General features: G+C 35.8%; 2 protein-coding genes across 13 annotated transcripts in view; both read right to left on the bottom strand.

Moving 5' to 3' along the window:
- The window catches only part of LOC127493958 (translationally-controlled tumor protein-like), a 41,221-nt gene extending 25,572 nt beyond the window's left edge, over positions 1 to 15,649 (bottom strand). The window contains exon 1 of the mRNA XM_070072502.1: positions 1 to 15,649. This exon is cut by the window's left edge and continues 25,572 nt beyond it. The gene's annotated coding sequence lies outside the window, so the exon portion shown is untranslated.
- The window catches only part of NAALADL2 (N-acetylated alpha-linked acidic dipeptidase like 2), a 1,435,315-nt gene that overhangs the window by 476,623 nt on the left and 939,486 nt on the right, over positions 1 to 19,206 (bottom strand). The window lies entirely within an intron of this gene.

Raw genomic sequence — 19,206 nt, forward strand, 5'->3', positions numbered from 1 at the left:
CCTCTCTCTGTGTAATTCTGACTTTAAAATAAATAAATAAATTTAAAAGAAAAAAAAAACACTTACAGATATGTAATACTTTAATAATTTTATCTCCTACCCACACTTTCTCAAAAGTTACTGGAAAATATGTTCCTCCAACAAGAAATAAATAAGATGCAGTAACGTATGGGAACTAGGGAGTTATCAGACTATTTATAAAAAGGACATGATTAAGGCAAAGAGAGAAGGAAGGAAACATATCTTATATATTTGATCATATTTAGTTATTTCACAGCAAGACAGATAAATTTGGGAAATAATTTATGACAGATACCTTAAAAACCAACCAAATGGAACAACACGACAACCATTAGCTTTTGGAAAATTGAAAAGCCGCACAAGAAATTAATGGAATTAGAGGATACCATGCATCTGCTCTGTGAACAATGCCCACCATATAACAAAAACAAAACCTTAGAGATTGATTTGCTTGAAGTGTGGTAAATAAATAAAATGGAAAAACAGGAAGTTGAGGATGCAGCATATTGGGTGTTAGCGATAAAATTATGGCCAGTCATCTCTTACGAAGGTAACAATTCAACACTCCCAAAATGAGGGTATAAAAACAGTATTTGAAAATAGCTACATGACAAAACATACAGTTAAATAAATGTAAAGTGTATCCTCCTCAGGAGTAGGCTGGGGAGTTCAGAACAGGCAGAAAACAGACTGCTTACTCATTCTCCCTCTCTTCCTGTGTCTCTCTTCCTCCCGTTCTCTCTCTTTTTCCCTTTCTCCCTCCTTTCCTTCCTAACTCTCTTTCATCCTTCCTTCCTGGTCCTAGGCTTTATAGAACTAATTTGTTTCTTATCTGTGTGCATTAATTAATTCAAGGCAAAAATTTATAAAAGATAAGCCCACACAACAGCTTTAATGATATATTTCTATTTCATATAATTTATTTTTTAAAAAGTTTAGTGCTCTCATTGCATGTAATCAGGCAAAAGGAAGCAAAAATTGCTGTTATTCATATATCAAGGAAGAATTGATGAAGTTTTTTGCAATGTTAAGACATTAAAGTAAACCCACATAGTATGTTCAATAAGTATTTTACAACTTGACCAAACTGAATTAACATTTTCATTGTTTCTATCTCAATTAGGCAGATCTTACATGGACGGCAGAAACTGAACTCTAGTTTTTACCACTCAATATTTTTCTATAGTCACACTTAGCATAATGAAGTAGTTGGCTGCTGTTATTTTCATTGTTCTTTTAATTAAATGGATAATTATGGTATATTTTTCTAAGATGGTCTGGGACAAAATCCTTATTAATTCAAGCAACTATTTGCCCTTGGCAAAAAAAAAACAAAAAACAGGAAATGCTTCTCCAAGGTGATTCCTTTCCTAAGAGGTCATTTGAGTGAACTGGAAAAATGTTAACTGATTATTTAAAATGATGACTGTGTATTGGCCAGATCTGAATATCTAAACATAATGAGTTTAACTGACAGCAGGAGATTACTACTTTAGAGATTATGCAATAACTGCTCTGTCCATTTACTGCTTGCAATGAGCGTTAGTGTAGAGAAATAGAATCTACATTTTCATTACATTAAAACTGGTTGTTTCCTTCAATAATAAGTGTTAGCACAGAACTGAGAGCCATAGTACAGGCCCTGGCATGAGTAGTTTATACTTGGTAGGTTGTTTCTATGACAAACCTTTTTACTCATTCTAGTACTTAACTAAAGATGGGGTTCATTCCCTCCCAGAACAGTTATCCCAAATGCATGGTCATAAAACTTTTAAATTTCTTGTGTCAAATTTGGGCAGATAAACAGGCTTTGTGCTATACTAATATCTTCATCTTTCCATTTCCCTTTTAGGGTTGTGGCAATTAGCAATAAAAGTAGTGCAGATGGGCCACCACTTCATCTAGGTGTGAAGTATTCCTCCTCTAAGCTAGAAGTGCATTATAGTAACAAGGCAGAGAGGGGCCGACTCTGTGGCACAGTAGGTTAATCTGCCTGCAGCACTCGCATCACACATGAGTGCTGGTTCTAGTCCCAGCTGCTCTTCTTCATATCCAGCTCTTGGCTATGGCCTGGGAAGGCAGTGGAGGATGGTCCAAGTGATTGGGCCCCTGCACCTGCATGGGAGACCTGGAAAAAGCTCCTGGCCTCTAGCTTCAGATTGGCCCAGCTCCAGCCCTTGTGGCCATTTGGGGAGTGAACCATGGGATGGAAGACGTTTCTCTCTGTCTCTCCCTCTCACTGTCTGTAACTTTACCTCTCAAATAAATAAATAAAATCTGTAAAAACGATAACTGCATAGTGCATAATATTGTTTGAGATCCTCCACAGAAGAACTAACACAGACACAATTCCTATTGTTTAAGAACAGCCTTAGTAGCAGGACCATTAGTCCTGTATTAGGCACAGCCGCTCTCTCTGTGCCACTATAGCTTTTGTGGTGACTTCAAAGATGACCTGTTATTTAGTGAACAAACATTTCAGTACACTGAAAAATACTACCTCAGTAACAAAATAGAGAAAGGATTACCTTAGACTTTTTTCTTAGTTGTTTTCTTTATTTGGGACTTTTTGGATGTGAATTTGAGTCCCATTTCATAAAATACTTTTAGGAAATGTTTAAAAAAAAAGAAAGCACAGAGGAAAATCATATTTACCTCTCACCTTTGGGAAATGTTAGAACACTACAACATCTTTATTTGTTTCAAAGAGAACAAATATTTTCTCACTTTCATATGTTAGAAGACAAAATAGCTCAAACTTGGAGCCTCAGTCCGTTTTGGAGCTAGTTTATGCTTACTGTGATATTTTAGCTTGTTGCTTTGTAAAAAAATTAATGAAAAATTTTTGTCTTAGCAATTAAGATGCTGCTTGAGATGCCCATATCCATATCTGAATGTCTGGGTTCAAGTTCCAGCTCCACTCTCACTTCTAGCTTTCTGCTAATGATAATGCACACCCTGGGGAGCATCAGGTGTTAGCTATTATAGTTGGGTTCCTACCACTCATGTGGGCAACCTGGATTAATTCCAGGCTCCTGGCTTGGTTCTGGCCAGCTCAGCTCTTACAGGCACCTGGGGAGTGAACCAGTGGACAGGAGATCCCTGACTTTCTATCTCTCTGCCTTTTCAATAAATAAGTAAATTTTTAAAAATTAATTATACAATACACACTTAATGAAATAATAGGAAGAAGAAGCGAGAGCCACCCCAGACAAAGCCAGTACATCACCACATTCCCATGCCCAGCACCTATGTCCTACTGCTGTCTATAACATGTGCTAGAGTAAGGCTGAAAGTGACACTAAAGGTGACAGAGCCAGAGTGAATGACAAATCACAGAAAAGATCCATGAGCTTGTCTGTCAGGCCTGCTCCTCCACAGCCAGAAGCCAGAAACAGGCCCTGCATAAAAGGGAGAGGACACACCTAAAGGGAAAAAGGGAAAAGCTTATGCTAGCAAGGATGGGAATAATCATGCAGGAAATGGAGATGCCAAACAGGCCAGGCACAGGAAGCTGCCGGTGCTGGACGTGTTGAGTGAAGTCTGTGCATTCCTGGTAACCATGTATTTCTGGTGACTGCACAGTTCGAAGTACTATTTTTAAATTATTTTATAAAAATTCAGAATTATGGTTCTTTTTACAGCTATTTTGTTAGCACACAGAACATTTCATGGTGTTTTTTGAGAAAGGGCATAGGTCACCAATGTCTCTGAAGCTGGACTGATGTAGGGAAAACATCTTTGCTTTCTAATTTTGAGAGACTTCATCTTAGCTCCTAGATGCATGGATTCCATGCCCCTGACATACACAGCCTCAATGGCAAAAATATCTTGTGGTGTGGAATAACTAAAATTAGATTTTATGTCCTCTTCTTTCCACCTGATTACTTTCAATATACACTTAACTCCCTTAAATAGAGACCTGTTGACTTGACTGCCCAAAATTTGTTACCAACATAATAGTCAATCTGGACTTAACAGCAATATCATTGAGATGGTGTCCCTCAAAAGAATACCAGTTTCTTTTCTAGATCAGAGATCTTCAGATTGATAATTTTGCCATTTTCCTTTTCTTTCCTGAATGTCAGGGTCAGTTTTTGAAAAGTTGTTAAACAACATGCTAAGTGTGAAATGTCAACTCTCATTCTAAATGTGCCCTATTTACACTATCTAAAAGAGACGTCATTGGTTTTTACCGTGGCTTTCTGAATTTGGTAGTCCATTGAAGAATGGAGTTTAAAAGTTGTTATATATTGCTTCTTGGCCTTTTGGCTAAGATCAAATGTAAAAGTTGTTATATATTGTTAACAAATGTCTGCCCAATTCCTGCCTGAAACACTATGAATGTGTTTTTGAAGAGTCTTTAGCAAAGTTGTATACTGTTTGACTTTGGGGGAAAACAGTAACAAGTAAAATAAAATAAAATGGCTTCTTAAACACTGATTTAATTAAATTTCCCAAGGAAGTGATCATTTCTATAAAAAGACAGGAAAAATACAAAGTACTATAATAGTTGCATAAAATCATACATTCTATTTTCTGAGCTAAGGTAATAAAGTTAGAAGATAAAAACCAAAATGATTGTATGTAAATGCTAGGAATAAAACTCCATACCTGTATGTGCATGCTCCCAGAAAGGGAGATGAAGAATAAGCACAAAGTGAGAATGTTACAATTGACAAAATCAGTTAACCATTTCTTCTATTGCATATTTCCAATATCTTTATGAAAAAAAAAAACAAATTACTTTTAAATTATTTCACTTTGGAGTTTTGTGATTTTCACAATCAGTGGCATATATTTCAGAGATGTCCCACTGAATTGTCATTTGATAATTCCGTGAACTAAGCCCCTCTGCTAGTCCTAGGTGGATCTGTCTTGGGTAACCTCCATTCCTTGTCAGGCTCTCCACGTCATCAGCTGGTTTCTGATACTAATGGCTTCCTCTTTTTATTAACTTCTAGATTTCCTCAGTATCCCCACATGCTGGCTCCTATAACATCAATTCTCTTCATTATAGCATTACAGGAGATCCTCCCTAGGCACCTCCACCATAAGACCTTGATTAATACAGCCACAAAATTATCAAAATTTTATGTAAAAAGGACTAAAATGCACTATCATTATATTGGTTTATGTGTGTCAGAATCTAAAGTTAGTCTCAGAACTATAAGCCATGGAATAGTTACTTCTACCTAGCAAATAGTGTACAACAAACTTGTTAGCATGAATGATGGCATGAGAGATAGCTACTAACTCTTAGCACTAGATTCACATCAAAATATGATATCCAACGAGGCAGAGGGGAAATCTATGGGACAATCATTTTGTAAAGAAAAGGTTTACTTTCTAGTTATAATTTCTAATATGATTCTCTTTATGTTAGTTAAGAATAGAAAATAATGTAATAAGAGTGTTAGCAAAAGTTTAAATCAGAATTTCCTATCAGAAATCCCTTTCTCTAATATTTTCTGGGTTTTCTATGATAAATGTAACCAACTTAAGATGAGTCAAGCCTAAATAATCCAGTAGCATAGACTATCATTTTCCCTCAATTGATCTTTGTGACCTATTCCTCAGCATAGGTTACTGTTCTCATTTTTCAAAGAGTAAGGAGAAAATGGATTCCATGTGGATGGACTATGTCTATTAAAGTAAGCCAAGTGGAATAAAAAAGTAGTGAGGAGAGGATATAAAAATGTTTAAAGAATGATTTTTCACTTTAAGAAGAGAAGGTTCCATCACTCACTGAGAGTACAGGGGAATGATTGACTGGGGAAGCAGCATGGTTTGAAAACACTGTAAGCAAAGAGATTCCACAGTGAACATGAGGGAGCTGTGTGATTGGCACCATCCAGTCTCCCCAGAGGGATCTCATATTTTCACATTCTGCCCTGAGGAGGGAAGAATTACAGTAGTAATAGTAATAATAATATGAACACTTCCAGAGCTCTTTCAGTTGACAACAAACCATTTCAGCAGCAGGGGCTATGGCTAGAAATAAATTTAGCAATTTCTAAAACTTGCTTGACCAAGAACTCCTGCCAGTCACAGCTCATCTCATTTCACCTTGCACTCTGCTTCCCTGTTTTTGTAAGCTTACTTAATACCAATTATAACTACTCCAGAACTTCTACTTGGCTCCCCATGTTTCTCTCTTCAATATGAATAAAATGATTCTTTCTTTGGGGCATAAGGCTATGTAGGTAATTTATATTCTTTAACATCTAACAGGCATCATTCTAAAGATTTCTGTCATTCATCTTAAAAGTTACAGTAGTGAGATGAAGACATTTAGTGTATAGTGGGCTATGTCCTTCACTGGTTTTCATGGCCTTCAGTCAAATTTACCTTTTATAGCTGCTAAAAATATTTGTTGCTATCTAAAATATGACATTTTCATCCCAGTTTGGCTGCTCTCATCATGCCTCAAAATCTCATGTTCTCCCTTTTTCTACATTCAATTCCCATCAAAGGAATAATCTTCCAGTTATCTTCCTATCTATTTCTGAAGATCATGTTCAAATTTCATTAGCCACATTAGGTAGCACTCCTAATAACTACTACACTCACCAAAATTAAACTTCTTTTCAGGTAACATTACTGTACTCATAGCCCTGGAAGGCAATGGGTTACATTCTTTGTTTACATTATATCTTCCCAGGTACCTTCTGAAGTAGGTATAGCTGACGCTGTTATTCTTACCATCACTTTACAGATGAGGAAATCTTGGAAGAATTTCATAAGGTTCCTAATTTCATGATAACTATCAGAAGTGGATTATAAATCTAGGTTTTGGATGCCCACGTTAGGATACGGAAGGATTGTGATAGAAAGACTCATCTGATACTGCAGTCAATCTGAAAAGTCAGAAAAGGTATCTATACTCGAATTACATTTTCTGTTACTCTTCTGTAGTACCTAAAGTATTGAATCTCATGTACTTTTTGGCTGATTGCTTGAATGGACATCTCATTTCATTGGCAAAAGCTCATGTGTCCTATAAGTCAATTCTACTGAAGAAAAATATATGCAGATTTGAAATAATTTAAGTCAAATGAAAACAATCAGTTTTCTGATTTTAAAAACATAAGACTTAAGATAGAATGTAGGAAAAACATGTGTGTAAAAGTAGAATCTGTGAAGAGGAACTGTCAACATTTTAAAAATGTATCAGGTAGTTAACATTGTGGTGTAGTGGGTAAAGCAGCCACCTGCAAAACCAGTATCACATATGGGCACTGGTTCAAGACCTGGCTGCTCCACTTCCAAACCAGCTCCATGCTAATGAGCCTGAAAAGGTAACAGGAGATGGCTTAAGTTCTTGGGCCCCTGTACCCACATGGGATATCCTGAATAAGCTCCTGGTTTCTGGCTTTGTCCTGGCCCAGACCCAATCATTGTGGCCATTTGGGGATTGAACCCGTGGATGGTAGAGCAATCCCTCTCTTCCCTCTCTCTCTCTCTTTTTCTTTGTCTCTGAAACTGCGTTCTTCAAATAAATAAATAAATCTTTTTTTTTTATTTCAATAACTTCTTAATGTAACCAGATCCTCAAAATAAATATTCCCTACTCTTTTTCATATAATTCCTTAAATATTAATAGGAGTGTTAAGGTTTTTATTATGCTCCTACTATTAATTCTAAGTTTATGAATTCATGCTGTTTTATTCATTTAACTTTTTACCTGACTTACCAACATTGAATAATATATTTCAGAATGTCCTTTACAGCAATGGCTTCTACATAACTTATATTTAAGGTTGACTTAAATTATACCACTAATTATTTTGTAATTCACACTGTCAGTCATTATCAAGAGTCATCAACAAAGTATGTTACTGTTGCTCCTTTTGTTGGACAATTTTCTTCTCCTCTAAAAAAATGGTTTCTTAGACTATTAACAAAGCCATAGAAATGAAGGTTGGAGACTGAAAATGGGAAAATTATCTATAAAAACTGTAGTTTATAAAATTTTAAATAAATAACTCTATAATTTTAATTCTGAAAATAATTATAGGTAAGCAAGCCACAAATGTATATGATATCAATGTCCCAGTTGTAAGGAAATTTCTATTGACAGAATTTTCATATGGTTCTTTGTTATCAAGAAAGTGCATCTTTTGGTTGTTTGTCAAACAAACACATTTGACAAATGTATTCAGTGAAAAACCTGCTAAATTTGAAAATTAGATTTGAGGAAACCAGATAAGATGTTTCAAAGTAAGAGGTTCTAAGATTTCAAACCTTTTTCTTTCAAATCAGCTTGCATATCACATTTTCTTGGAAATGTTTTAAATGTCTTTTATTCTCAAAATAATAATAGAATGGCAAACGGTTGCAAAAGAAGAACCTGGCCTTTTTACTTAGTAGTCTAGTGACCTCGGGTAAATCATTTAGATATTATGGATTTTCAGTCTTCTCATCTTTGGAATTCTTTAAAACAATATCAATCAGTGTTAAGTTATATAGGTAGAAAACTATGATATTATATATTTAGAATTTTAAAGAATTTTAATAATTTGGATATCAGAAAATACATAAAACATGAAGTGAGCGTATAATGAGGGAATCTTAGTATTCTTTCCAACTTGCTAAAAGAAAAAAAAAATCATAGAACTAGATTAATCTGTAAATGAAATGCATCAGGATTGAAAAGGAACATTAGTATAGAACCAAACAAAAACACATGCACACTCATATATTTGATGATTTTAAGGAAAATAATAGAAACTTCACACACCATATTCTTAAATTAGTGTGAAGGCCCTCTATTTGTAAGTTCATTGATTTCAAGAAAACAATAGCTGGCAAAATTATGAATATCTGCTTGAGCTTAAGCACTCAAGGAGGCAAGAGGCAAGTCTGATTTTCAGTTACCTATGCAAGCTCATATTGGAGCAAAACTCCCTTCGTCTTTTTGTTTTCTGACACAAATACCCACACATGTAAGATAGCAAAATTTGGACACAAATAAAATACTTTTTTCTTTTAAATCTTCCTATTACGCCTTTGTGCCCTTTCTTTCAGACTGTGCTGGGCTCGCTGCTCCATCTAAGCTTAAGCACAAATTATGCCTCTCACTCCTTTGTTCAACTGCTCCTTATTATGGCATCATTTACAGCAATTTCTGTGTATTTCCATCTCTCCAGACTCCAAAGACACTAGGGATAGATTTTGAATGGCAACACTTACATTATATGACTACCAGAAATTAAATATTTGTGGATTTGATACCTCACCTAGCAAGGTAAAAATGTGAAGGAATACTTCATATCTAATCTAGACTAAATTATCTGATATTCAGATTTTAGGATAGTGATTTTGAGGGTGAAGTCTCAGTGTATTGTTCATTGGGGTCTCTGTGTGTATTAAACAGCCTGGTACCATTATTTGATGTTTGTTCACAGCTTATAAATCTCACCCCTCCCTTTCCCCTTTGACCCCACATTTGGGAAGGCTGAGAAGAAAGCCTGCACCTCTCTCACTTAGTGGTAAAAGCCACAAATAGGAAATCAGGTTGGCCCCATTCTCTGACCAACATAACAGACCCTGGCCAGTCTTTTCTCAATTACATTCATCATTTCAGGATGCACTTGCGAGCCAACTGCTTTCACCACAGAGCCTCATTATGTTGGTTATAAACCTCTTAAAGTCCTCCTGGTGCATGCATAAGATTGTGTGTCTGCACATTCATATGAAGTTTTGGGTGGTGAGTTCTTTCCTGTATTGCAGAGTACCCACCACACCTTCCTAGTTCTGATCAACTTCATGAAGGTTTACAGAACTATCGTCCCTATTTCTATGACGCAGGTTACAATCAGGTAAGCGCATTCCGGCCTCTCACGTGGCTGACTGGGAATTTTCTAGAGAAACCACAGCTGTTATTTCCCCTCAGTTCTCCTTTCCAACGATACAATTGCCCCCATTCCCCAAATCTGGTTAAGTTGTGCAAGTCTTGTAAATACTGTGAAGTTATTTCAACACATGTTACACCTTCTCTGGTCACTGCATCTATCCCAGCTTTCCCATCAGCCACACATGGAGAAAACATGCTGCAATCAGTGTTTTTGCTATAATCCTTTTTCATACCTTACATTCAGCTTTCTCTCTTCTGAGTAAAAGAGCAAACTTTTGATTTGTTCAGCATTTTAATGTGTAGTACTGATTAACTGTATTCCAATGTGATAAAAAATTTATAGATGGAAAATATCTGTTTTAAGGCTGGGCATATATAATGTAATTCACGTGTAAACTTAACCATTATACATATTTATACATATTTCTGATTTTTCTCTTATATACAGGGGTATATTTATACCCTGTCTGCTAATTCATTTGGTTATAAGTATTTATTAGTTCACTGAGAAAATGTACTGCTATTTTTAAATAACAAAAATATATCACATATAACACTAATAAAACTAACCGAGTTCTGTCAAATTGAAACTCGTGTTTATTACATTTCACCCATGTGGCCATGAAAAGTGAGGCCATTCTACTGAAGTCATGCTACATGGCCTACTGTGAATTTATAGTTTTGCAGCACAGCTAATGTACGTATTAAATCACACTCCAAACTATGAGCAATTTACATTTCATTGTTTCTAAGCTACTTTTTTTCCTTCAGGAGAACTATTTACATACTATGTTAATAATTTTAAGGTCACTTATTTTGAATAAAAGGAATACCAGGGTTGTTTGTGTTAAGTGTGTGCAATCATTCATCTTGAGAAAAATGAAGGATTAGATTTGTAGCAGAGATGATTTTATTTGTAATACACAAAAATAATTTTAAGATTTTAGAATTTCAATAAGTCACCTTATTTTTGAAAATTAGTTATTTTTCTTCCTAGAGGCCACTGAGTTAACTAGAGAAATGCAAGTGGAGTTGGGGTGGATACAGTCTAATCCTTCTTGAACATCCCTCACAGATGACTTAAATTGAAAAAAAAAAATTCTACTAAGAGAAACTTGCAATATTATCTTTTTCTTCCCATTTCTTCCTATTTATATTTGTCATCACAACTTTCACTTGAACCCTCATCAGGTAGAAAAGAGACTTATAAAGTATATTAAGTAAACAAAGGAAGACCTGATAATAGCAATGTCTTGATTCTGGAATATCCCACATCCATACCTTTGGAATTGCCACTCTGCTACTGAACCCTGTGAGATGTGCTTGCTTATCAGAGTTTCAAGAGTTCGAATGAATTCTGAATTCACCATCCAAATAAGAACAATAAAAGCTCTTGCTCAATCTTTTGTCATTTTCCTGCAGGGACAATTATAGGCTCATTACTACTCCTCTGCCTCAAGGTAGGGGGCTTAATTAAGTGAGGACTTTTTTCATCAGTTTATAAGAATAAAGGGATAGGAGTGTACAATTATTGACTTTACTATTTTGTCTTTCCTAATATTAAAAAAAAAGAAGTAAGCAAATTGAAGAGGGTAAGGAGTGTCAAAAGAAAAAGACAAAAGGCACTATCTAGTCTACTAAAATAAGAGGGAAAGTATTACTAAGAATTTTTTTCTGATTGAAAGACTTTATTAAAGATTAATTAGGTTACCTTCTTTTTGTTAATAAAGTTCAGATTCATAACTAGAACATATGAGAAACTATAAGCATGCTTTAAGTATGCCTTGGGAACTCATAAATATAGAAAAATATCCAGGGATTTATGATAGCTATGTCTTCCTGAAAGCAGAAAAAAAATCATCCATGTTTGATCCAATCAACAATTACAAAATCAAGACAGTTGTCAAGCCCTGGGAACATAAGGTGAAAGACAAAATCTAATTCATGTTCTTATGTGCCTGGGAAGTTGAGACAGAGCTTTCCCCTTCTTGAGAGCCAGATGTACATGCTGACCAGTTGCTTTCTACAGTGAGAGGAAAGGAAGCTGAGTAGCTGGATAGTCCCCTGTCACTACCTTGGTTTCAGGACTCACCAAGTTCTTGACAAAGCTTAAAAGAAAGTTTATAATGTATTGCTGCTTTTGTCTAAATAAGTAGAGTTTTGACTCCCTATCCTTTGTCTCCCAAACAGATAAATATTGGTCCTCAGTCTCCCAAAACATTTTTTAGTTCATATTTTCTCATAGTCCATAAACACAACTAAGGAAAATGAGCAAGAGAAGGAGAATTGAAGCAAGCGGTTTTGTTGTTTAAGAAAATTTCCATATTTTACAGAATCAAACTGTGCACAGGAGATTTCAGTGACTTCTCCTAGCTCTTGGGGTGAGCCGGTAAGATTCTGTCTTGCCATAGCCTGTGAACTGTTTCCATTCCTCTTGAGCTAAAGCTTGTGTTTTCTTTTCCCTCCACCACTCTTCCATTTCTATGATCATCTTTGTTTCCATTTGCTATTAAAACACGTTCTTCCCTGCCTCGTAAGCCCCAATGTTCCTTATTGATAGATTCATTGCTAAGCATATTTATTTAGAGTTGGATTCAACTGATTCCTTCAGTCTCCAGAACTGGCTAGCATCACATGGGGCATCTCTTTCCAGTGGATTTATTTATTTATTTATTTGTGTGATTAGAATTCTCTCATTCCTATTCTCTGAGGATGGGCACCTGAATTTATTTTTAGTGATTTCCTTATATCCAGTGCTCAACAAAATTTTTGGTCCAAAGAGTCATTAAAAACAAACACACAGGGGCCGGTGCTGTGGCGCAGCGGGTTAACGCCCTGGCCTGAAGTGCCAGCATCCCATATGGGTGCCAGTTTGAGACCTGGCTGCTCCACTTCAGATCCAGCTCTCTGCTATGGTATGGGAAAGCAGTAGAGGCCCCTACCCCTGTGTGGGAGATTCAGAAGAGGCTCCTGGCTCCTGGCTTTGGATCAGCAAAGCTCCAGCCATTGCGGCCAATTGGGACCGAACTATCCGATGGAAGACCTCTCTCCCTCTCTCTCTCTGCCTCTCCTCTCTCTGTGTAACTCTGATTTTCAAATAAACAAATAAATCTCTTTAAAAAAAAACACGTGTATGTGTATTTCTCTAAATGCATGCATAGAAAAAATAGAAATATGAGTAAAAAGAAATCTATTTGCTAAGATTGAGTAATGCTTTACTTTTTTGTTTTTGTGCTCTCTAATTTTACGAGTTGTTCTGCGATAATTCAAAAGACATCAATAAATATAGACAAAATATATAATGATTGAATTTTGTCCCCTCTTCCACCCCAAAAAATAGATACATTGTTCTACTCCAGAATGTGGCTTTATTTAGAAATAAGGACTATGTTAATGTAACTTGGATGCAAATTACATAGATTAAGGCAGTCCCAAACCCAATCTCTAGTGTCCTTAGAAGAAGAGAAACATAGATGAGGTCACACACAGAAGGAGGATGGCCATGTGAGTATGGAGGCAGAAATCGGAGAGATGTAGCACCAAGGGTTGTTGGCAACCACCACAGGTTAGGAAAATGCAAGGAAGGATCCTCCTGAAGAGTTTCCAGAGGGAGCAGAACCCTGCCAACACCTTGATTTTAGACTTCTAGACTACAGGATGGTGAGAGATTATATTTCTGTTGTTTTGAAGCCATTCTACTTATGGTACTGTGTTTTGCCACCCTTGAGAAAATCACAGGCAAGTCTATGACAATCCTGTATAAAAATAATTTTTAAAGGTAGCAACAATTCTGAACAATGAAACACATTTTTTTTTCAGAACTGATCTTGAGAAATCTGCATTGCTTTCTGTAAGTCACCAAGTCTTACTGTGTTTGCTCTGTAATTCCTGAATTTCTTTCTACTCTTCAAGGAAATAGTCACCTAAATCCAAGATCAACCAAGTACACAGACCAAGATATCATCATCAACATCACCATTATCATAATCATTTTGTGGAAGGGGGGTGGGAATTTTTATCAAGATTATGGTGATGGCTGTTTTTCATTCCTTTCTTACTTAAGCACAACTGTGTGATTGTGTTGTATATCCTTGTGAAAACAAAATATAGCTGTTTCAATCACTGTTCTACCCCTCTGTGCATTGAATTTAATGGAGCTTTATGGAGTAGATCTAGTATATTTACTTTTAAGTGCTCCACTTAAGTACATAGTCAATAGCTCCTTTACATTGAATCAATTTTGATTATAAAGCATAAACTTGCTTCACTAGCTAGTAGATCCCAGGCTAGCCAATTGGAAAGATGTTGGAAAATCCAAGGCCTATTTGGCTGAATTCTCCACTTGACAAAAGGGACAGTTGTCAGCAGTATCAGCTAAAAGCGGAAAATTAATGCTGAGAGTAGCTTAACAAGCTCTGAGTCACCAGCCTTCTGGTTCCAGGTGCTGCTGCTGTTGGAAGGCAGCCCAGTAGAGTAGCAGAAGCATAAGATTTAGAGTCAGGAGCTGCTTAACATGAGCCAGTGACTTTTCCTCTGCACACCTTGTTTTCCTCATCTATGAAGTATCAACAATAATATTAGCCTTGGAAGACTTAATTTGAATAAAGTCCCAAAACAGTTTATAATGTTTAATAGGTACTTAGTAAATGATTATTATTGTCGTTGTTTTTTTTAAAATTTTGTTTTGGAAAGTAGCTGTTCAATTCACAATATATACTCATTATTCTATATGGATTCAAAGAAGGATAAAGAAGGGTAAAACATTTTCTGCTTCTAACGAGCCATTTACAAACCATTTATAATCAAGTAAGCTATTTAATTATCTCAAAACCTTAGTTTCTTTATCTGTGAAATGAGATGGATAAAGCAGGTTCTTGACAATCCTAACACTGTGTTATTTTAACCACACCACTCAGAAACTGAAAAATGTCAGTTTTCTTTCTGTCATTCTGTCTTAGAGTCACTGAAACATTTTGACAGATTGTTTTAGTCTCTCACATATAAAATCTGTAATATTCACTCCACTAGAGCAGCTAATAAAACATAGAAGGGGACAGGGCTGTGGTGTTGTCTGCAGTGCCGGCACCTTATTTGGGCACCAGTTCAAGTCCTAGCTGTTCCACTTTGGTCCAGCTCCCTGCACCTAGGAAACAGTGGAAGAAGTGGAAGAAGACCAAGAAGTCCTTGGGCCCCTTCACCCACATGGGATACCTGGAGGAACCTCCTCGCTTTGCCCTGGCCCAGTATCAGCCATTGTGACCTTTTGGAGAGTGAACCAGTAGATGGAATCTCTCTGTCTCTCCCCCTGTCTCTATAATTCTGATTTTCAAATAAATAAATTATTTTTTTAAAAAAGAAGAAAAAAAACCTTAATTTTTACCAGGTACCTTTTGTGACTTTGTGATACATTTGGTTTGAAATAAAAGAAATGGCCGGCACCACGACTCACTAGGCTAATCCTCCACCTAGCGGCGCTGGCACACCGGGTTCTAGTCCTGGTCGGGCGCCGGATTCTGTCCTGGTTGCCCCTCTTCCAGGCCAGCTCTCTGCTGTGGCCCGGGAGTGCAGTGGAGGATGGCCCAAGTGCTTAGGCTCTGTACCCCATGGGAGACCAGGAGAAGCACCTGGCTCCTGCCTTTGGATCAGCGCGGTGCGCCGGCTGCAGCGCGCCAGCCGTGGCGGCCATTGGAGGGTGAACCAACGGCAAAAGGAAGACCTTTCTCTCTGTCTCTCTCTCTCACTATCCACTCTGCCTGTCAAAAAAAAAAAAAAAAAAAAAGAGAGAGAGAAAAGAAAGAACATTCTACTGTCTGTGTTGAAGCAAGGGTGAGGGGCTTTAGGGCATTGACCATATATATATGTATTTATGTGTGTGTGTGTGTGTGTGTATAAGAATGCATAAAAGAATGGCTACTAAAATATCAGGGGAGGTTATCTCAATGTGGTAGAATTTGAAAAAAAAACTTTTGTTTATATTTGTATATAATATGTAAGTTTCAAAATGAATACATTTTATTGATATATTCAAAAAATATAGTACAATTACAATGTTAAGGAAATATATGTTCATACTATATTCAAGTATGCAATAAAAGGCAGCTTGCATTTTGAATCTTACTGCAGCTGATATTTGCATTCTCATGAACGTAATTCACAATTGTCAACTGGAAGAACAAATTTTCCAATTACAGAAATCTCACACTGTTTCACTTAAAACTATTTTAGATAGGTTAAATTTAAGATGATTTGGGGTTCATGGGAAAGATTTTTATTGTCCTTCTTGGAAAGTGAATCTGGTACCCATGTAAAACTCATATTGGAGTCTTATATTTTGCAAGTCTCAATGGAAATCGCCCTTGTGTCATCTGGTTGTCCTATTGAAAATTGCTTTGGAAACTAATGGCTAACAAAAACTTACATTAACTCTTCCCAATCCAACATGGGGCTCACATTTAATTTTGAAATTCACATAATTCTTCACCTAAGAATTATTGCAAAATGGTCATAATAATATCTGTCTGATGAGTTTACTTTGGCTGCAATATATGGTGAATGAGGACAGAGGTTTTGTACTCAAAATACTTGAATTCAATCTCATCTATTCCATTTATTATCTATATGATTTGAGGCAACCAACTTATTGGCACCCAAAATATGAGGGCAGTCCCGTTTCATAATAACCCACTCTCGTAGTAACTGATCTAATCCTGTGATAGCATGAACTCACTCCAGTGAGAAACACATTAATCCCTTCTAATGACTAAATCACCTCATTTAGTCTCCATCTCCCAACACTGTTACAATAGCAATTGAATTTCAGCATGAGTTTTGGCAGGGACAAACCACATCCAAACTACAGCAAGCAGAAAAACTGAATCAACAGCATTCATACAAATTGTATTAGAGAGACCAAAGGAAGAAAACCCTAAAATGGGTCCTGTCTAATGTCCTACTGAATCCTAAGCATATTGCAAAGGTGGATGTAAGTAAGCTGCCAAAGTTCAAACAGATCACACAAAAGCACTGCTGTGGAAGAGAATGCTAGTTGTTCAGCACCTGGTAAAGAAACTGCCAAATGTAGTGGAATCTACCAGGATGCTAATACATGAACATTTGGGCCTCTTCTTTCAACAATAGCAAACCTCTTCTTGATTTTATAAAAGCAATTCATGATCGTGGGTGACTCTGGCAGTGAAAAAAAAAATAGCTAACTTGTCAGTCTTGCATCAGTGTTTTTACAGAACTGGGTTTATAAGACAGAAATTGAGTTATTCTAAAATTGAAATAAGTTCCAAAATCTTGTAGCACAAGAGGAAGACTTTTATTGTAACTCAAACTCTTTCAATTGCTCTCTTACCAATTACAGATGGAAATGTAGGTCACTCTGATGGTGTTTCATTCCTTTTAGCTTCTCATTACACTTTATTTTTTTTGCCTTTTTATTGTCCTCTTTCATTTTTAATACTTTTAACAGAAATTTTTTTAACATTGCACTGCATACACTGAATATTTTCCTTGTCAATTTATTTTCATCAATATTCACCCATCCCCTCTTTACTAGTTTGATCAGTGGGAAGGAAAGAAAAACATACATACAGACTGCAAGCAACCATGTAGAAGATTCACATGAAGATACATAAAACTCTGTGGTCCAGCAAACTAAACAGTACCATAGAAACTTAGATAATCAAAAGGTCTACCTAAGTGTTCCTGCTTCTTTTCAATAATTAAATATTTTTTAAAATTTTTTTGGCTATCAAACTGAATCATCAACATAGTTCAGAAATTTATTTTAGCTTTTGCAGTTTAGAGCAAAGACTAGAATGACTAGATAGAATTTTTAAGAAAATAACGGCATAATGAATTATAGGAGAAGAAAAATGTCCTAATTTATCCATCTCAAATTTTTCATGTGAACAATAGAGAATTTCTATATAATCTGTAGCATTTATTGATTTGAAAGTTATTTGAGATGAGACAAATGAGAGAAGGAATACTGGTTTCTATTTATTAAAAGCACAATTTGACCACTCAGGGTTTTTTATGCATATTATAGAAAATGTGTTGTTAAACTTATAAATATGCTGTTCAATATTTAACATTTAAAAGATATATTGTGCTCTTTTTTACTGTACTAAAACACACACACACACATACACACACACACATAACTAATTGATACCACATCACACTGGTCTTTTCCATGAGGATGAAAGTATAAGGCACAGCTTCCCCACTCCCCTGGGGATTAATATTTAGCCATGATGAAAAGCTGTATCTAGGGAAAAGATCAGTTGATTAAGAGACACAACAAAACCAAAAAATCCCAAAGAAACATAAAGGGAAATATGAATATGGCATTAAAATAATGGAAAACGTTTTTTTAATTCATTGTTACCTCTTTTGTCATTGCCAATGAGCATACTTTATGGAAGTGAGAATCACTATTTACAGTTTTATTGATCACCTACTTTGGAGAATTAAGCATAAAATGAACAATAAAATATCTAGAGCACCACCTGATATTATTTAGTGTAATTTCAGCTCTATATTTGGAAGACAAGGGAAATCTCTTCCTTCCTTTCTTCCTTCTTTCTTTCTTTTTCATTCACATATAAGTATGAAGTATATATATATACATATATATATATATATATATATAGAGAGAGAGAGAGAGAGAGAGAAACAGAGAGAGAGTCTATTCCAATGTTCAATAAATATCAAGGGGGTTTATTCAACTTAACAATGGAACAACAAAGAAGTATTGATATCATTTTTTTCTAGGTGTATTGATTTATTTGTAAGGTAGAATGACAGAGAGAGGGAAAGACAGAAACAGAATCTTCCATCAATTTTAATGATTCTTTTATTCCTTCAGGAAAAGTTACTGCCTACAGAGTTGAATAATTTGTAATAGGAGCCTGATTATCATAACTCCTATCTATGTGACTCTACAAATAATTACAAACTACCTGTTCTACCTTTTCTCAATACACATGATTGTACAGCTCCTTACCTGTAACTCCTCTCTTGCCTAGACTTTACATATATAAGAGTACTCCAGAATGTTTTAGATATATAAGGGTACTCTGAAAAATGGAATTAAGAGACATTATGCATTTTTATGAGCTTTTTGAAATAACCTGGTATTTCTTCCTTTCTTCCCCTCCTCCATCCTTCTCCTCTTTTTCCCTTCCCTCTTTCCTTTATCCCTCTTTTTCTCTCTATCCTTCTCCTTCCACACTTTTATTTTTCCCTAATATTACTTTTTGTAAGCATTTTCTGTTTTACAATTGTTGCCTAACTAACCATCTTTCAACTTAAAA

The sequence above is a fragment of the Oryctolagus cuniculus genome, chromosome 4 (genome assembly GCF_964237555.1).
Source record: "Oryctolagus cuniculus chromosome 4, mOryCun1.1, whole genome shotgun sequence".
Classification (NCBI taxonomy): Eukaryota; Metazoa; Chordata; class Mammalia; order Lagomorpha; family Leporidae; genus Oryctolagus; species Oryctolagus cuniculus.